The sequence below is a fragment of the Octodon degus genome, unplaced genomic scaffold, assembly GCF_000260255.1.
Source record: "Octodon degus isolate 3935 unplaced genomic scaffold, OctDeg1.0 scaffold00081, whole genome shotgun sequence".
Lineage (NCBI taxonomy): Eukaryota > Metazoa > Chordata > Mammalia > Rodentia > Octodontidae > Octodon > Octodon degus.
This window is the reverse complement of record NW_004524657.1, coordinates 725682-740075: the sequence shown is the minus strand read 5'-3', so window position 1 is coordinate 740075 and position 14394 is coordinate 725682. Positions and strand designations below refer to the sequence as shown.

The 14394-nt window shown below is 50.3% G+C and overlaps 1 long non-coding RNA gene across 1 annotated transcript in view; it reads right to left on the bottom strand.

The window, feature by feature from the left end:
• LOC111818150 overlaps positions 1 to 10892 on the bottom strand; it is a 22873-nt gene extending 11981 nt beyond the window's left edge. Inside the window, exon 1 of the long non-coding RNA XR_002822213.1 lies at positions 10789 to 10892. This is a non-coding gene — a long non-coding RNA (uncharacterized LOC111818150). The remainder of the gene's footprint in view (positions 1 to 10788) is intronic.
• Between the last annotated feature and the right edge of the window lie 3502 nt (positions 10893 to 14394).

Here is a 14394-nt window from a genome sequence, read left to right as displayed (position 1 = left end):
TATATATTCACTACAAAACATTTGCCCACCTCATTTGGACTGGGCTGTCGAGGCGTCTGTGGGCAGCCAGCAGGAATAGAGGCATGGACATCAAAGGCTCCTTCTAGAACTTTCTCCTCAGATCACCTGAAGAGAGGAAGCCCTTCTGTGCCATGGGGTTGTCTCTGTCTTTCCTCAGCCCCTGCTGGAGGATAAATGTTCTTTCCTTTGACACAGCCCTGCATCACATAGACATGAGTGGGTGGCCAGGTAAAATTCTGGGGTTGTCAGATCACAGCACCAGCTGGCATCTCTAGCCTTGTATGTTCTAACTTGTCCAGTTTTCAGGGGAAGAGGCAGGCAAGGCAGTGACTTTTCTGGCATTCTCACCATGCCCTGGTAGGACAAAGAGGCCTCTGGTTTACAGTGAGTGGTTCCTGCTGTGTTCTGCCCTGTCTACTTCCTGTGGCCTGTCCACTGCTTCAGTGGCTGGGCCTTGACCCCTGGGGACCTGTCCATAATGTCTTACCCTGGGTCCCCTTTGTTCTGTCCTCCCTGTGGTCTTTCTGCAGCTAGGCCAGCCTTAGATTCTCCTGGGATAAACAGATGGGCTCCTTCCTGGACCCCTGCAGTGCCTCACCCCAGGAGGTGATTACTGGAAATATTTAAGGAGATCTGAAGTGGTTTCCTGTTACACCCTTCATACTTCACCAACAATAAATTCTGTCCTTCCTGGAGGTGGGTGTTCAGCTCTGTACATTAGGAATCTATTTCTAAGGAGGAAGATTTCATAGGCCCCAAAGTTTCCTATGACCTGCTCATCTTTCAAGTTTGGAATGAGAAGGGTGTAGGGGTTCAGAATGGGAGGAAGTGGTTCTTGGAGAACCAGGGCTTTGGACTCCATGTCACCTCTATGTTCCCACATCTCTCTCTCTTTCTATGTACTTGGTATAGGTTCTCACTATACAGGGCAGACTTGTAGCAATCTTTCTGTTTTCAGCCTTCCCAGCACTGGGATTACAGGCATATACCACCATGCCCAGACTCAGTGGCTGGCTCAGTATGCTCAAGGGCAGGACTGGTACAGCATGTGGTGCTGGAGATCGAACCCTGGTCCCTGTGCTTGCCTAAGCAGGCGCTTAGTCTGCTGAGCTATCTTGCCATCCCTGTCCCCACAACTTTTACCTCTCTCCTCTTCTCTTCCCATGGGCCCTGAACTTAGTGACCTGCACAGCTCTCTCTGGGCCAGTTCTGCACTTTTCCTGGATTACTGGGATATGGGCTCAGCATCATCCCCTGCTCCACAGCCAGGGTAGCATCTCAGGAGCAAGGGCCCTGGAATTTGCATGCTCACCTCTTCTGGAAGATTTTCATGCATATACAGTAAGTGTTGAAAACTGTTCCGCTACATGCTCGTTTGTGAAGGCTGAGTTCCATTTCCAAAATCTCTGGCCTCAACCTGCCACTCACAGCATCTATCTAAAACAGGCCTCCGCATGACAGAAAGCAGCCCCTACCTGAATCCCCAGGCCCTCCCTCCCCCAGCCCAAGGGTACTTGGGTGCAAGGCCTAGGCCAACAGCCTTCAGTGGTCTGGTGTTGGCAGGAGAGACTTGCTCTAGGCCAGTTCATAACCACCTTGCAGCTGAGAAGCGTCACAGGGAGAAGGGACATCAGCCTGACTGGGCACAGGAGCTACCCAGAGCTTGGGTAAAGCCACTTCTGGGGCCACTGAGTGGTCCCTGGGGGCGTGGCCTTGGGATGAGCTCCTGGGGCAGCTCTGTCCCTGTGGTGATGTGATGGTGGGGACAGCCTCTTCAAGGTGGCCATTTCCCCATTTCCCAGGATACCAGAGAGAAAGCTTTATTATTATTTTTTAAATTAGTGATACAATTTTTGGGGACTGAAATGAGACTGGGTGGTAATGATTTATCCTGTAAATGTTTTATACATAGGTATCATCAGATAATGAAATTTCCTTCCAGAACAGGAGTGCATGCTTCGTAAATACAGATTGAAGATCAACTTGTATTATCCATGTCTGACTGCGCTATGACTACGGAAACTCATCTCGTAAAACAGTACAGGCTCTGTGTGTGGTAAGCAGTGATGGTGGTGCCAGCCTCTGTTCTGTCACACAGACAGGGGAGCAAAGCTGTTTTTAGGGTCCAACCATCTTCTTCTTAAGGACAAGTGTTGCCCAGGCTCTCAGGTTCTCCTCCAGCCCAATAAGGACCAGCGCTGTTCTGTTTGGTGGGTTAGTTAGACCCATCCTCTTTGGCCCTGCAGTATAACCCCAGCTGGTGTTGCCTCTGCAGGTTTCCTGGCTCCCGAGTCCCTCAGGTTCCACAGCCTGCTCTCCTGGCTGCTGTCTTCCAGCATAGAGGGAGGAGCTGAAATCAGGATTCCACACACATTTTGTGCTTCTTCTGTCTGAACTACTGTTCAAAGCAACAAAGCGAAAGGTCTTGGTTGGGCCCAACTTCAGTGAAGTGGCATAGACTGGAAGTTTTGAGACTGCAGGGTTGACCTGGCACTCGGTCTCCTGACAGATTCTCTGTCCTGTGCTGTGAAGCTCCTGTCACCATGCTGTCACCAGTGGTGAGCACCCATGGGTAGGGTGCACTGTGTGTGGCCTGGGAATATGATTATGAGAGATGCCAGCTGGGGAGGTGCAGGTGTCTGTAGCAGGCAAAGGTGTCACAGGGCTGGGATGAGGACTGGGTGCAGGGATGAGCTGACTTGCAGACTTGCTTGGCAGGGGTGTCAGGAAGAGGAGGGGCTAGGCACAGACAGGGCTAATAGCACCCACAGATCCAGGCTGCGAAGCCCAGGGGCTAACACTGACCTTGCACTTGGTGGAGTGTAGACCCAACTGCCCACAGCTGTGAGGTCACGGTGACAGGTCCATTAGTGGTCGGGGGAGGCAGAGTGGAAGCTGGGCCAGGACCAGGGCCATGGGCTGGGGAGTCCTGCCAAGTGTTGTGAACACAGCGATTCCCTGAGGTCCTGCTGGACTGGCCTTGGAGATTTCCAGAGCCTTCCTGATCCTCAGATGATAGTGGTCAAAGATGGGCCACAAGGGGTGTCTGGCCTGGCTCACCAGGCCACTGTCCTGCTGCTGGCTAGATTTTCTGGGCTGACGCTTAGATCCATTCCAAGGTAGGTGGCGATCCAAGCAGCTTGGCTTTGCATTGAACCGACTCAGCCAGAGAGTGAGCTCATCTCCAATCTGAAGGATGAAGTCCAGGTGAAAGGTGCTGGCCAGAGGCTTCTTGGAGACCTTGGCTTCTTGGACAGGAACTCTGGTTTGGGTCTTAGGGTCCCCTGAGGTTGGGCACCTTCCTTTTAGGCCACATGTGGAGGCCCTACAGTGTATGGGGCTGAGAGAGGGTCCGATTGGGCAGCTGAGCCCCGTGTAGCCCCAGGGAAGGGTGGCGACCACCTCATCCTCTGTGCTCACTGTGCACCCCCAGCACCAGCACCCACTTCCATTGGGCAGGGCTGGCCCTACATGGCGTGTGTGTGTGTGTGTGTGTGTGTGTGTGTATGACATGAAGTGGCGTGGGCCTAGGAGCCAAGGGAAGGATGGATGGCTATATGCTGCACACATCACACCCTGAGAGAGATGGCAGTGGGGAGAAAGACAGTCACATGTAGCATCAGGAAATGTCGAGCTCTGTGTGTGCCTCTAGGCCTGGAGCCAATGCTCTAACACTATGGTGAGGGCACATGAAATGGTAGATAGGTGAGCGAGACAATGTTGGAGGCTCAGAGTGGATGGCGCAACAGTGCAGTGACACAAATGGAAAGCTCAGAGCAGAGTCTCTGGAAGGCTACTGCCTCAGAGTTGCAGAAACACCAGCAGTGAGAACACACGGGACAAGAAAGCCAGCAGGGTGTGGACCTCAGCAGGAAGCAGGCCAGCTCCTTTGGGGACATGAAGAAGTAAGGTCCCCTTGATGTCCCCTCTGTCTGGTAGAGGGTTGTGGAGAGGACCTGTGTGCTGCAGGGCAGGGACCAGGATCCATGCAGGCAGCCACCGAGGAGCCACCGAGCAGAAGCTGGGCACTGTCCTTTTGTGTTTATGGCACAACTGTGGCTGCTGCATGAAGAATGATGTGGGGGCCAAGGCAGCGCTTGGGAATGGGACAGTGTGGCTGGAGCCATGGCAGAGATTGAAGCCAGTCCTCCTTGCAGATGAGAAGGGGAGGCAGCTGGGGCCATGCTCCCCTCGAGCTGTGGATGAGACCCACGGCCTGCACACAGTATGGACTGGACTCCAGATCAACCTGGGGCCCAAAGTGGGCCCTTGAGCAAAGGGAGGGACTCTTTCTGGGAGACATAGGCTCTACTTGGAAGGTGTTTTGTGCAGGGCAACACCTGGTTCCTGGGGCTCCTGGGACTATCCCTATGGGAGCACGGACACAGAGCAGCTGCTGCAGTACCACTCACAGGCTTCCCATCAGAGGCTGGTGGGGGCTTCTAGTCTCAGGAATCTGGACTTGGACTCCTGCTTTTCCCAGTTTTAAGGCTGTATGGTTCTGGGTGCTCATTACATCTAGGGTTGGCATCATCCTTCCTGGAGAAGAGAAGGAGGTAGACACTGGCTTCCAGGAGCTGATGGAGATCCCTGGGCACTGCTGCTGTGCTGCTGCTTACGCATAGCAGAAAGCTCTTTCCATGTGCTGGATTTATAATAAATTAACAAAAACACCTGAGAGGAAGTTCTGTTGTGCTTTAAAAATTAGTTACTAGTTTTCATTTCTTGTTTGCAAGATAAAGTGGGCTGGAGATAAAAGGCTATTATCAAAAATTTGGTTAGAATTTATTGTCCTTTGAAAGCTGTGGGACACAGATGACGAGCTGAGACTGCTGATGGGCCAGCCAAGCAGACCCCCATGTGCTCCCTGTGCAAGAGAAAGGCGTCTCCAGCTCAGAAAATCCCTCAGATTTCAGAGACGTTATGCTCAAAAATAGGCCTGATCTGGGCCAGGTTTGTTGTGCACGTCTGTAATCTCAGCACTCTGGGAGGCTGAGGCAGGAGAAATAGAAGTTTGATGTAGGCCTGGGCAATGTAGGGACTTAGCCAGACCCTGTCTCTAAATTAAAAGTAGAAAGGGCTGACTTAATAATGTCTAAAGAATTCAAATTTTATCTGCCTCTTGGGTTTGGATGGCTAGTGCTATCACTTGAAGAGCTTTGCTGCAGGCTGCGCAAACTGGGTAATTAAGACAAAGCTACTTTCAATCCTTGAAGGTATATCCAGGCTTGACAGTAATTGTGTTTACATTTTATGGTGCTTAATATTGACAAAATGCTATATTTCCTATATTAGACAGATGAATCCATAAAAAAGGGCTGAGATGTAGCTCAGAAATAAGCTCCCTCCTACCCCCTGCAAAACCAAAAATGTCATGTTCTGAAATTTGGTAGGATTCTGTTCTTGTTCACTGCCTGGTGGCTCTAGGATGAGGGCGCCCAGAGTCAAGAGGATCAGGGAAGCCTGAGAAGCTCGAGCAGGGATGAAGTTCCCAAACTCTTCGTAGGCTGATGCCTAGGCAGCTTCATGTCAGCATGCACAGACCCGTGATCAACAGAATACAGGACAATTTGCACTGAATTTTGGAATGCATAACTCTAGACTAACAGGGATTGAAGGATTCTTTTAAATTGATTCTTAAACACCTCATTTCTGCTCTCGGGGAGCTGCACTGGCGAGGCTGTCAGTTTCTGCAGTGAATTTGTTTTCTATCCTCCCAACTCCGTTCACACACGCAGAGCATGTTTTTGACTAGGGAGATCCCACGTGCTATCCTGGGAGCGTTCCCTGTTTGCTTTTAATCTTTTCATAAAGTAGACCATTAGAATTTAGGATTTCTGAGCCTGCAGCCCTGTCAGACTCGGGTTCTTGGGAATTGCGGATGTTAACTTTGATTGCTGCAAACGCAGGCTGGGTCTCTCCAGGACTCCATTTCCCCCTTGGAGCAACAGAGACAAGACCCCTCTCTCCTTTCCCAACTCCCCAGGGTCTGGAAGGCTTTCGGAGAGAGAAAGAATTTGATATCCTGAAGTAAAATGAGCTCTAAACTCTGTTTTTACCCATGGCAATGAAAATCAGACTGTTTCTTTCTTTTTTTTTTCTTAGCTGTCATGGCTATTGGGAAATTCATGTAAAATAGAACAGTTTTTTTAAAATGGTGCATTCAAGAACATAATAATTAAATTGCTTCTCCTTAGACTGCAGGGTCAGTTCAGAGCCTCCAGTTCCCACCAGACAGATGTCTCCTCTGCTGGCCTGGACAGAGGTCACCTGAATTACTTTCCTGCCTTGAGGATGACTATTGGGTGAGTTTGTGACTGCCTTTCTGAATAGCAAATGTCTCTCGTCTTTTGTTTTGGTGATTACAGTCAAGCCGCATCTCCATGAGTACCTGTGTGTTTTGTTCCAGTTCTGCCTACACCTTCCTACTCCCCAACCCTCCCCTAACTCTGGTGGAGGTGAGGAGGGGACTTTGGCTTCTTTCTTCTTGTCCTTGGCAGTTATAGAATTATGTATTGGTGGGATGGAACACTCGAATATATGTTGAGGTAGGTGAGGAAGCAGAAATAGGCATCCTCTCCCAGCGAAGTTTAATTGCCTTGGCGTACGAGAGTAGCATTTCTAAACTCTGTTTTCACCCATGGCAATGAAAATCAGCCTCTGGGGTCCCTTGGCCTCGGATGGGGGAGTTCAAGTTTAGCCAGGAAGGGAACAAAGACATCACACTCACAGTCAGGGTGTCAAGTGCTCTGGGAGAACAGAATCATTGCTAAGTCCTGCTTCTTGTGTCCGCATGCAGAGGTTCCTGGCTTAGGGTGTTTGCACTTAGGTTTCTGCACTGTCACAATAGCTTGAGGGCAAAAGCCATTCATTTGAAACTGTACTTTCAGTCTTGAATTTTGATCCAAATGCTTCTTTTAAGTAGAAAGATCAAATTTCCCAACTTAATAAGGAAAGCAAAGAAGCCATAGTTTGCAGCTGCTAAAATATACAGTAAGAAGACTCACGTTCAAAGAGGACGCATAACTTTTTTTTTTTTTTTACAGTTTCTTGTTAAGTGTGCTATTCTTAGTTTTTGTTGTTAACCTCTCACTGTGCCTAATTGGTAAATTAAATTTCATCACAGTCTCAGTGTGTAGACAAGATAGTGTTTACAGGGTTCCATAGGGTCAGGCAACCTGGGAGTCTTGGAATACAACCCTGAGTTTGGTGGGCATTGGCTGTTATCAGGCCCTGAGTAGGTGCTGGGGATCCTAGGGGTGAGCCGCCTCCTCCTGGAGAACTGCTGTTTTTGATTCTCTTTTGGAAGAGCATTAGGATGACTTAGCTTGGACCACTGCAAAAGTTAAAACAAATCAAAGAATCCAATTCCAAGCCACCTGTAACACCAGGACTCCAGAGGCTGAGGCAGGAGGATTGGGAGTGGAAGGCTAACCTAGGCAATGTAATAAGACTCTTCCTCAAAAGCAAAGGAAAGCCAATAAGCAACGACACTACTAGCAACAACAAGGAGATCTCCAGTGCCAGGTCATGGCTCCTTCTGCAAGTCAGAGCCCCTACTTGGAGCAAGGGTTGGGCAGGCTAAGGCTCAGTAAACCCTGCCCTCACATCCTCCCCTGGCTAACCATGCATGCAAGAGGCAGGTGTTTCTAGGCACTCCTGCTATCATGTTGTATGGGGCTGTATTCCTCTGCAGGGTCTCACCCCTTCCCCAGGCTGAGCAGGACACAGCTGACCAATAGAAAAAGATGACTGATCGGGTGGCGGGGAGTGGTGTCGCTGTTGGACTTCCTGTGCCAGCTCCCTGTCTAGTAGCTGCCCCCAGTGTGACTGTGCTGCTGATGACGAAGACTCGGCTCACTGTTGGGCACGGTGTCTGGTCCTTTCTATCAAGACTGGGAACACCATGCAATAAAAAGGGCAGGAAACTTAAAAAACCAAGGCCAGCTGCCAACAAACCATACTGGGGGTGTTTTTAGCACAACAATCGAGGATCTGGCACCTTCCGGGGCTGAGGAACAAAACGGAAGAGGGCTGGCGGCTGGCGTTGCCTCTTCCATCCCACACACAGGGTCTGCACCAAGGGCTGGGATATCTAAAAATAAGGCTTGGGCTCACAGGATTGGCATTTTTGTTATTTATCCTTTCAAACTCCAGTCCGGTGAGAAACATCTTTATCAGGGGTGAGATTCCTATGTTGGTATTTATAGAGCTCTTCTTCTGCCAAGTGCCTGTTCCCAGCATGGAGATTTAGGTGGGCATCTCTCTGGGAACAAGCACTAAAAGTGAGCAACAGGATGGGGTCAGGCCATGCAAACCCAGGGTGCAGCCTGCTCAGTGCTCTCATCCTGCCTGGGGACAAGTGTCCCCAGGTGCCCGTGTGTCCAATCCCAGGTGACACCCTTGGAAGGTTTGCCCTGGGGGAGATTCGTGCCCTCAGAGGGGATGTGGGATCTAGTCCATCCCCTCCTCCTGCGTTGGTTCAGGGGTGACCACTGGCTCCCATGATGCCACCTCCATGGTGCACACAGCCAGAGGTCACTCCAGTGTGGCCCCCCAGCCTTAGCCTCAGATCCTCTGAACTGCAGCTACATGAACCTTTTCTACTTATAAAGTCAGTGGCCTCAGGAACTGCATCCCCTCTGTCTTCTCTGCTTCTGTCCCCATCTAGAGCTTCCCCTCTCCCCATCCATAGTTTCATCTCATGAGCTTCCTGGGAGCAGAGAGGACCCTGTTTTTCCACCTGGCTATGAGGGAACTTTTGTGGAGCTAGGTCCCCTGCTCTTTCCTTGTGTCTCCCCAGCATGGTGCCCTCATGGGACATGAGAGTCCTCTCCAGATGCCCAGAGATCCTGATGCCAGGCTGAGCTGAAGGGTCCAGGTTCCTGTACTATTTGACTGATCTTGTGTGCAGGAGACAGGAGCATTCAGTAAGCGGCATTTCAGACCCAAACTCCCTGAGACAAAATGACCTAGGCCCTCAGTCAGTCTGAAGATGATGGCTTTGTCTTGAGCTCCAGAGTGGGTCTTGTCACTTCTCTCTGGTATGGTGTGGCACAAGGAATTATGAATGGTGACTATGGCCTGGCGGAGGTCTTCTGCACACACTGGAGGGGTTTCACCACCATGCCGACTATCTTTCAATTCCAGATGCTCAGGAGCACAACCCACTGCACTCCACGGCTCCCACGTCAGGAAGAGCCCTGGCCTGCTATGAGCTGGACAGATCACTGGGGGCTGATGACCCTGCACTAGCTCTGTCTCCATAACCAGCTCAGTGTCACCTTCCCAGCATCTGCCATCTCCAGAGGGTACACATCTGCATCAGCATCAGGTGGGCCGGCTGTAGCCAGCCAGGCAGGCATCTTGGAGTCTGATCTCACTTCAGGTTTGTCCTGACACCCAGTGAAGATGCAGCCAGATGGCTGATATCATACCTGACATGGTCCCCATTGAGCACTTTGGGTTTCTGGGGGAGAAGGAGGGAACACAGAAACCAGCTGAGTGCTGCTCACCTTCCACTACTGTGATAAGGAACCTAAGCCACTTAGTGAACTCCTGAGCCCAAGGGTCATGGGTGAGATGGTGGGTAAGAACCTCTGTGTCGGCAGGCACATGGAATGAGAAAAGCATGCACGAAGGTGGCAGCAATGGCCAAAGAGCAGGCAGGGAAGCTGGCATGATGGCAGTGAAGAAACCTGCAGAAATGTCCAGGAGCGCACCGTCTCTAATGGCTTACACATCTGGATGGGTGTTGTGTTTCTGGGTAAGAAGCTCACTGTGAAAATACTGCTTCCATAATGCACAAATTTAATGTAACTCATTTCAATATCCTCATGGTTATTTTGGAAATGGAACAAAATTTGAATGCACTGTGCAAAAATGTATATAAAACAAAATTTGAATTAAAATAATGATTAGTTTTTTTGGTAATTATTAAAGTCTGTTACGAAATACAATGCTCATAATCACAGTTCGGGGACAGAGAAGTCCACAAAGTGGGACAGAGACTGCAGGCCCACACAACTGTCAAGCTGCACCCTGATGACAGCCTCAGCCAGCGTGGGGCTGCGTATGCACCCGGTGGCCCTGGAGATGGTGATGGAGCTGGAGAACCTTCGCCTGGAGACTTCACGCTGCCCGTGTCCTGAGTGGCGAGTGGCGCTCCCCATCTGCCCTTTCTCCTAGTGTCCTGCCTGCCTTCCCTGGAGTGGACGTGCTTCCACTCACAGGCACTCAAGGCTGGGTCACAGCTGCCCATGGCATTCAGCATAGCGCCAGGCACTGTGTGTTCACTGTGGGGGCCTTGAGCTGCAGCAGAGCCTGGTAGGCAGTGGCACTGCCCACGTCTGCAATGTGTGCTCTGTGACGTGGTCCATGCAGAGCAAGAGCCCTCATGAGGTATTTTCCAGAACTTGCTCCTGTTGTTCACTGATGCATCTATGTACGCTTGTTCATGCATGCCTATCACAAAGAAGAAATCTGTGACTGGGAAGAAAGAATAATTCGGTCTCAGACAAAGCATCCGAACAAACAGAAGATGAACATAAAAGCTCCGATAGGGAACAAGCAAAGGCAGGTGAAAGGATGGAATTGTTGGCTATTGGGAATGAGGATCTGCTTTTCATCCTGTCTTTCAGAAACTCAACTCTAACACTTGTTCTGTGTTCACTGGCCCCATGGATGCTGATGTGAGGGGTGGTGACCTGTTCTCTCCCTGCATAGGACCTCAGGCAGTATGGGCTGGCACGAGGAGAGGTGGTGCACTAGTGTTGTAGGCAGCTGGGTCAGATAAAATATTACAGGCATCCAGACAGGGCTGGGCCCTCAGAAGAAGCCAGCATGGAAGACAAGATATCTTTCAACTCTGGGAGAGACAGGCACTCCCGCTGTGGGCCAGACTGTAAGACAAAAGATCAAACAAATGCCAGACCTCCCTAAGGATAGACGTCAGGACTGATAGTCTAAATAGGTCTTTACCATCTAGAGAAAGCCAAAAGAAGTCACTAATCCAACCCCCTATGGGAAGAGCCCATGTTCTGTACTCATGCTGCTGCTATGTGACTCGCTTTGCCATTAGATCCTGATTTAATCAATTTTACCTGAGCAATGGTGCTTGTGATCTCATTGGTGGACCACAGTTTTGTCCTGCTTCATGCCCACCTAATAAGTTTCCATGTTGCTTACCTTATCCCTGCCTCACCTCATGGTTTTGCTCTATAAAAATCCCTAGAAAAGACAGATTCCTGGGCAACCCACTCAGGTCCCCTTCTATCCCTCTCTGGGACAGGAGCTTTTTTTCCCCTCCAATAAATAAACACTGCTCTTAACCTCCATTGTTCCTAAAATTCATTCTTTGGTTTTAGGGAACATGAACTCGTCCCAGGTATCTTTTAGGTTTCTGTCCCTGTGTCACTGGGCTGCCAGCAGTGGATCCCACACAGGCAGCGAGGGGCTGCGCACTCTCGGGTCCATGGATGGCACGGTGTGCTCTTGTTTTCCTGATGCCATCTTCCTGCCCCAGCATGTCCAGCTAGGTGGTGATCATACAAGAAATTCAGGAAATGGTGTGCCTCTGTGTCATGGGTTAGGTCCAAAAGGACTCTAAAGCCTCCTATACTTGGAGGTGGGGCCTGGGTGGAGGTGGTCACTGAAGGTGTGGCCAAGAATGGTGTACTCTTGCCCCCAGTGTTTTCTTCTCTCTCTGCTTCCTGGCCACCATGATGTGAGAAGCCTTGCTTGGCAGCAGCCTTGCACCATGAAGTTCCTTCCAGGGAGCTGGCTGACCCGGGACTGAATCCTTTGAAACCATGAGCTGAGTTTAAACTGTTTTTCTTCAAGTTTTGGGGGCTGGGAATTCATCCACCTCAGGGAACCCTCATGAATGCACTCACATGCCAGATGGTAGCTTGGTCTTCCAACAGGACTTCCAATAGGTGGTGCCTTAAGTTCCTGCTCCTGTAGTCCTAGAGTCACCCACACTTAGAAGCTGCCATTCCAGTCACACACTGGAGGCCCTATCTTGGAAGCCTGTGTGCTCAAGGGATGTTGCCCCCAGTCCAACTTCCAGAACTAGGACCACCTCCTCCCTCACCCTCACCCTGTCCTCTCTCAATTCTTGAGCCTAGTGAGGCCCACCTCAACCTCCTCTGAAAAAAAGAACTTTTCTGGTGGTCCCACTCAGAGAGGGAGGCTGGTTATCACCTGGTCATCTATAGGAGATGACCATGTCACTGACTTTCCACAGTAGGATACTTGGGTGTGACATGATGGCAGGAGGGTCATATGTAGCAGCACTGAGAGAGCAGGAGGGAACAAGGCCTCTTTAGCCCAGCTCCATGTTTCTCTTCTGACATATCTCTGGTTTCTTCAGCCTACCAACCTACCCTACTTCAAACACAAGCCTGCTCCATGCTGGGGCGACATCTTTCCTGCCTGAAGGCCAACTATAGGTTATTAGTTATGTGAACTTTTCAGGGGAGGCTCTTCCTGTGCTCACAAGGCCAGCTATTATGGTTGATATCTGGATGTCCCCCAAAGCCTCATGAGCTCAGTTGGTGGGGCTTGTGGAAGGCAATGGAATTATGGGCTTGCTACAGCTGGCTTGGCATTAGGAGGTGGAGTCTAGTCAGGTCCCTGTGGGTGTACCTCCTCCCTCCCTGGCTTCATCTTCTTTCTGCTTCCTGGCCTCTGTGGCATGAGTGGCTCTCCCTTTCCAGGCATCTCGGCTGTACTGTCTTGACACAGAGTCAGCCAGCCAGGCAAGGACAGAGACTTCTGAAGCCATGAGCCACAGTAGACCTCTCCCCCTTTAATTTATGGGTTCAGGCATTGAGACCCAGCATGGAGGAAGTGCCTAAGACAGAGGCTGTATGCTAGCTCACTCCTGCCCTTTGGGTATTGATTGTAATAAAACAACCTGGAGCTGTAATGTGCAAGGCAGTGCAGAAATTCAACCCCAAGAACCCTGCACAGGGAAAGCCAGCCACATCACTGGAGTGCTTGGCTCGCAGGTAGGAAGGGGGTGATTTTGAAGGATTTGGCAACATGGCGTCTGTCCATTCTATAACAGTTAATAAGAAATTAAGGAGGAAGCTCCTGCATTATGTCATTTAGTCTATAATTACATAAAATAATACATACATTCCAGTGTCAGGATGGAGACTGCCAACACGATCACAATAGCTTTGTTTCAGTTATGGCACCAGGGGTGGGTTTTCTCTTTCTTCACTGTTCTCTGCTTTTGTGGAATGTGGTCAGCACAATGAAACAATGCTTCTCCGCCTCGCAGGAGTCAGATGAGGTAATGGGTGCAGAGGGCTTTGGCCTTTGTTTCTCCCTCCCCAGCACCACTATATCCCATGGGCTTAGCCTGAGGAGGAAGAACTGGGCTGCAGGACCCTCCATTTCCAGGTGGCTCTGCTTGTCTCTTCCTTGTCCTTTGACTATGTCAGCTTCAGGCTTTTGGTGCCAACCCCAGGAGCTCATCTTGAGAGCAGCTTGCACTTGCTGGGCGAGGAGGCTCCCACTGCAGAAATGTCTACCTATCAGAAACAGTTCCGTGGCGGGAAGTTTTATTGGGAAAGGAAATGTCCTGGGAATTTCCTAAGGCTCGGCATGTGACAAGAGCTCATCTCTCCTCTTTAACACACGCTCAGATTTCCAGCCACCTTGGTGGTCCTGCGGTTCGTGTGCTTAGCTGGGGTTCCCTGCAGCGGTCTCCCAAGTTTAACCTCATCGGATGCATGTTTTTTACTTCTTCAACTTAGTTTTATTTTTCTAAATTATCTGTGAAGGGAACTGGATTCCCATTAGGGGTGAAGCCTCCCTCTCCATTCTCAGCGAAGGCCTCTAGGGTCAGCGGGAGGAGCAGGCACTTGAGGGTCCTGAGCTGAGGGTCTGACCATGGAGGATCTGAGACTCTGCTTTCTCAGGGACCCTGATGCCCCTTCTCAAGTGTCCTGTGAGCAGAGGAAGCAAGGAATACTGCCCTTTACACACCTGTCTAGGTCTTAGGGCAACTTCTGGTTTCAAAGTGAGGGAAATCTAGGAAGCATGACCTGAGGTCTCATCACTGAAGACCACTGGAAGCTCCCCAGTGTTCCCCAACAGGTCCTGTTCCATCAATTATGGTTCATGCCACCATCAGACCTGCAAAGTAGGCTCATCCGGACAGCAGCAGGAGGATTGCAGAAAAATCTGGAGCAAAGCGGACTTTATTATGTGCTGCATTTCTTTGATCCATTTTGAACTGTACATGCACAACTACCTACACATTTAGTAAAGAAGTTTTACAACATACACCTTTGGTGGGCAAGCTAAGAGACCTCTCAGCTGGAGCCATTACCTCCTGGGGTTATAAGCTCCTCATTT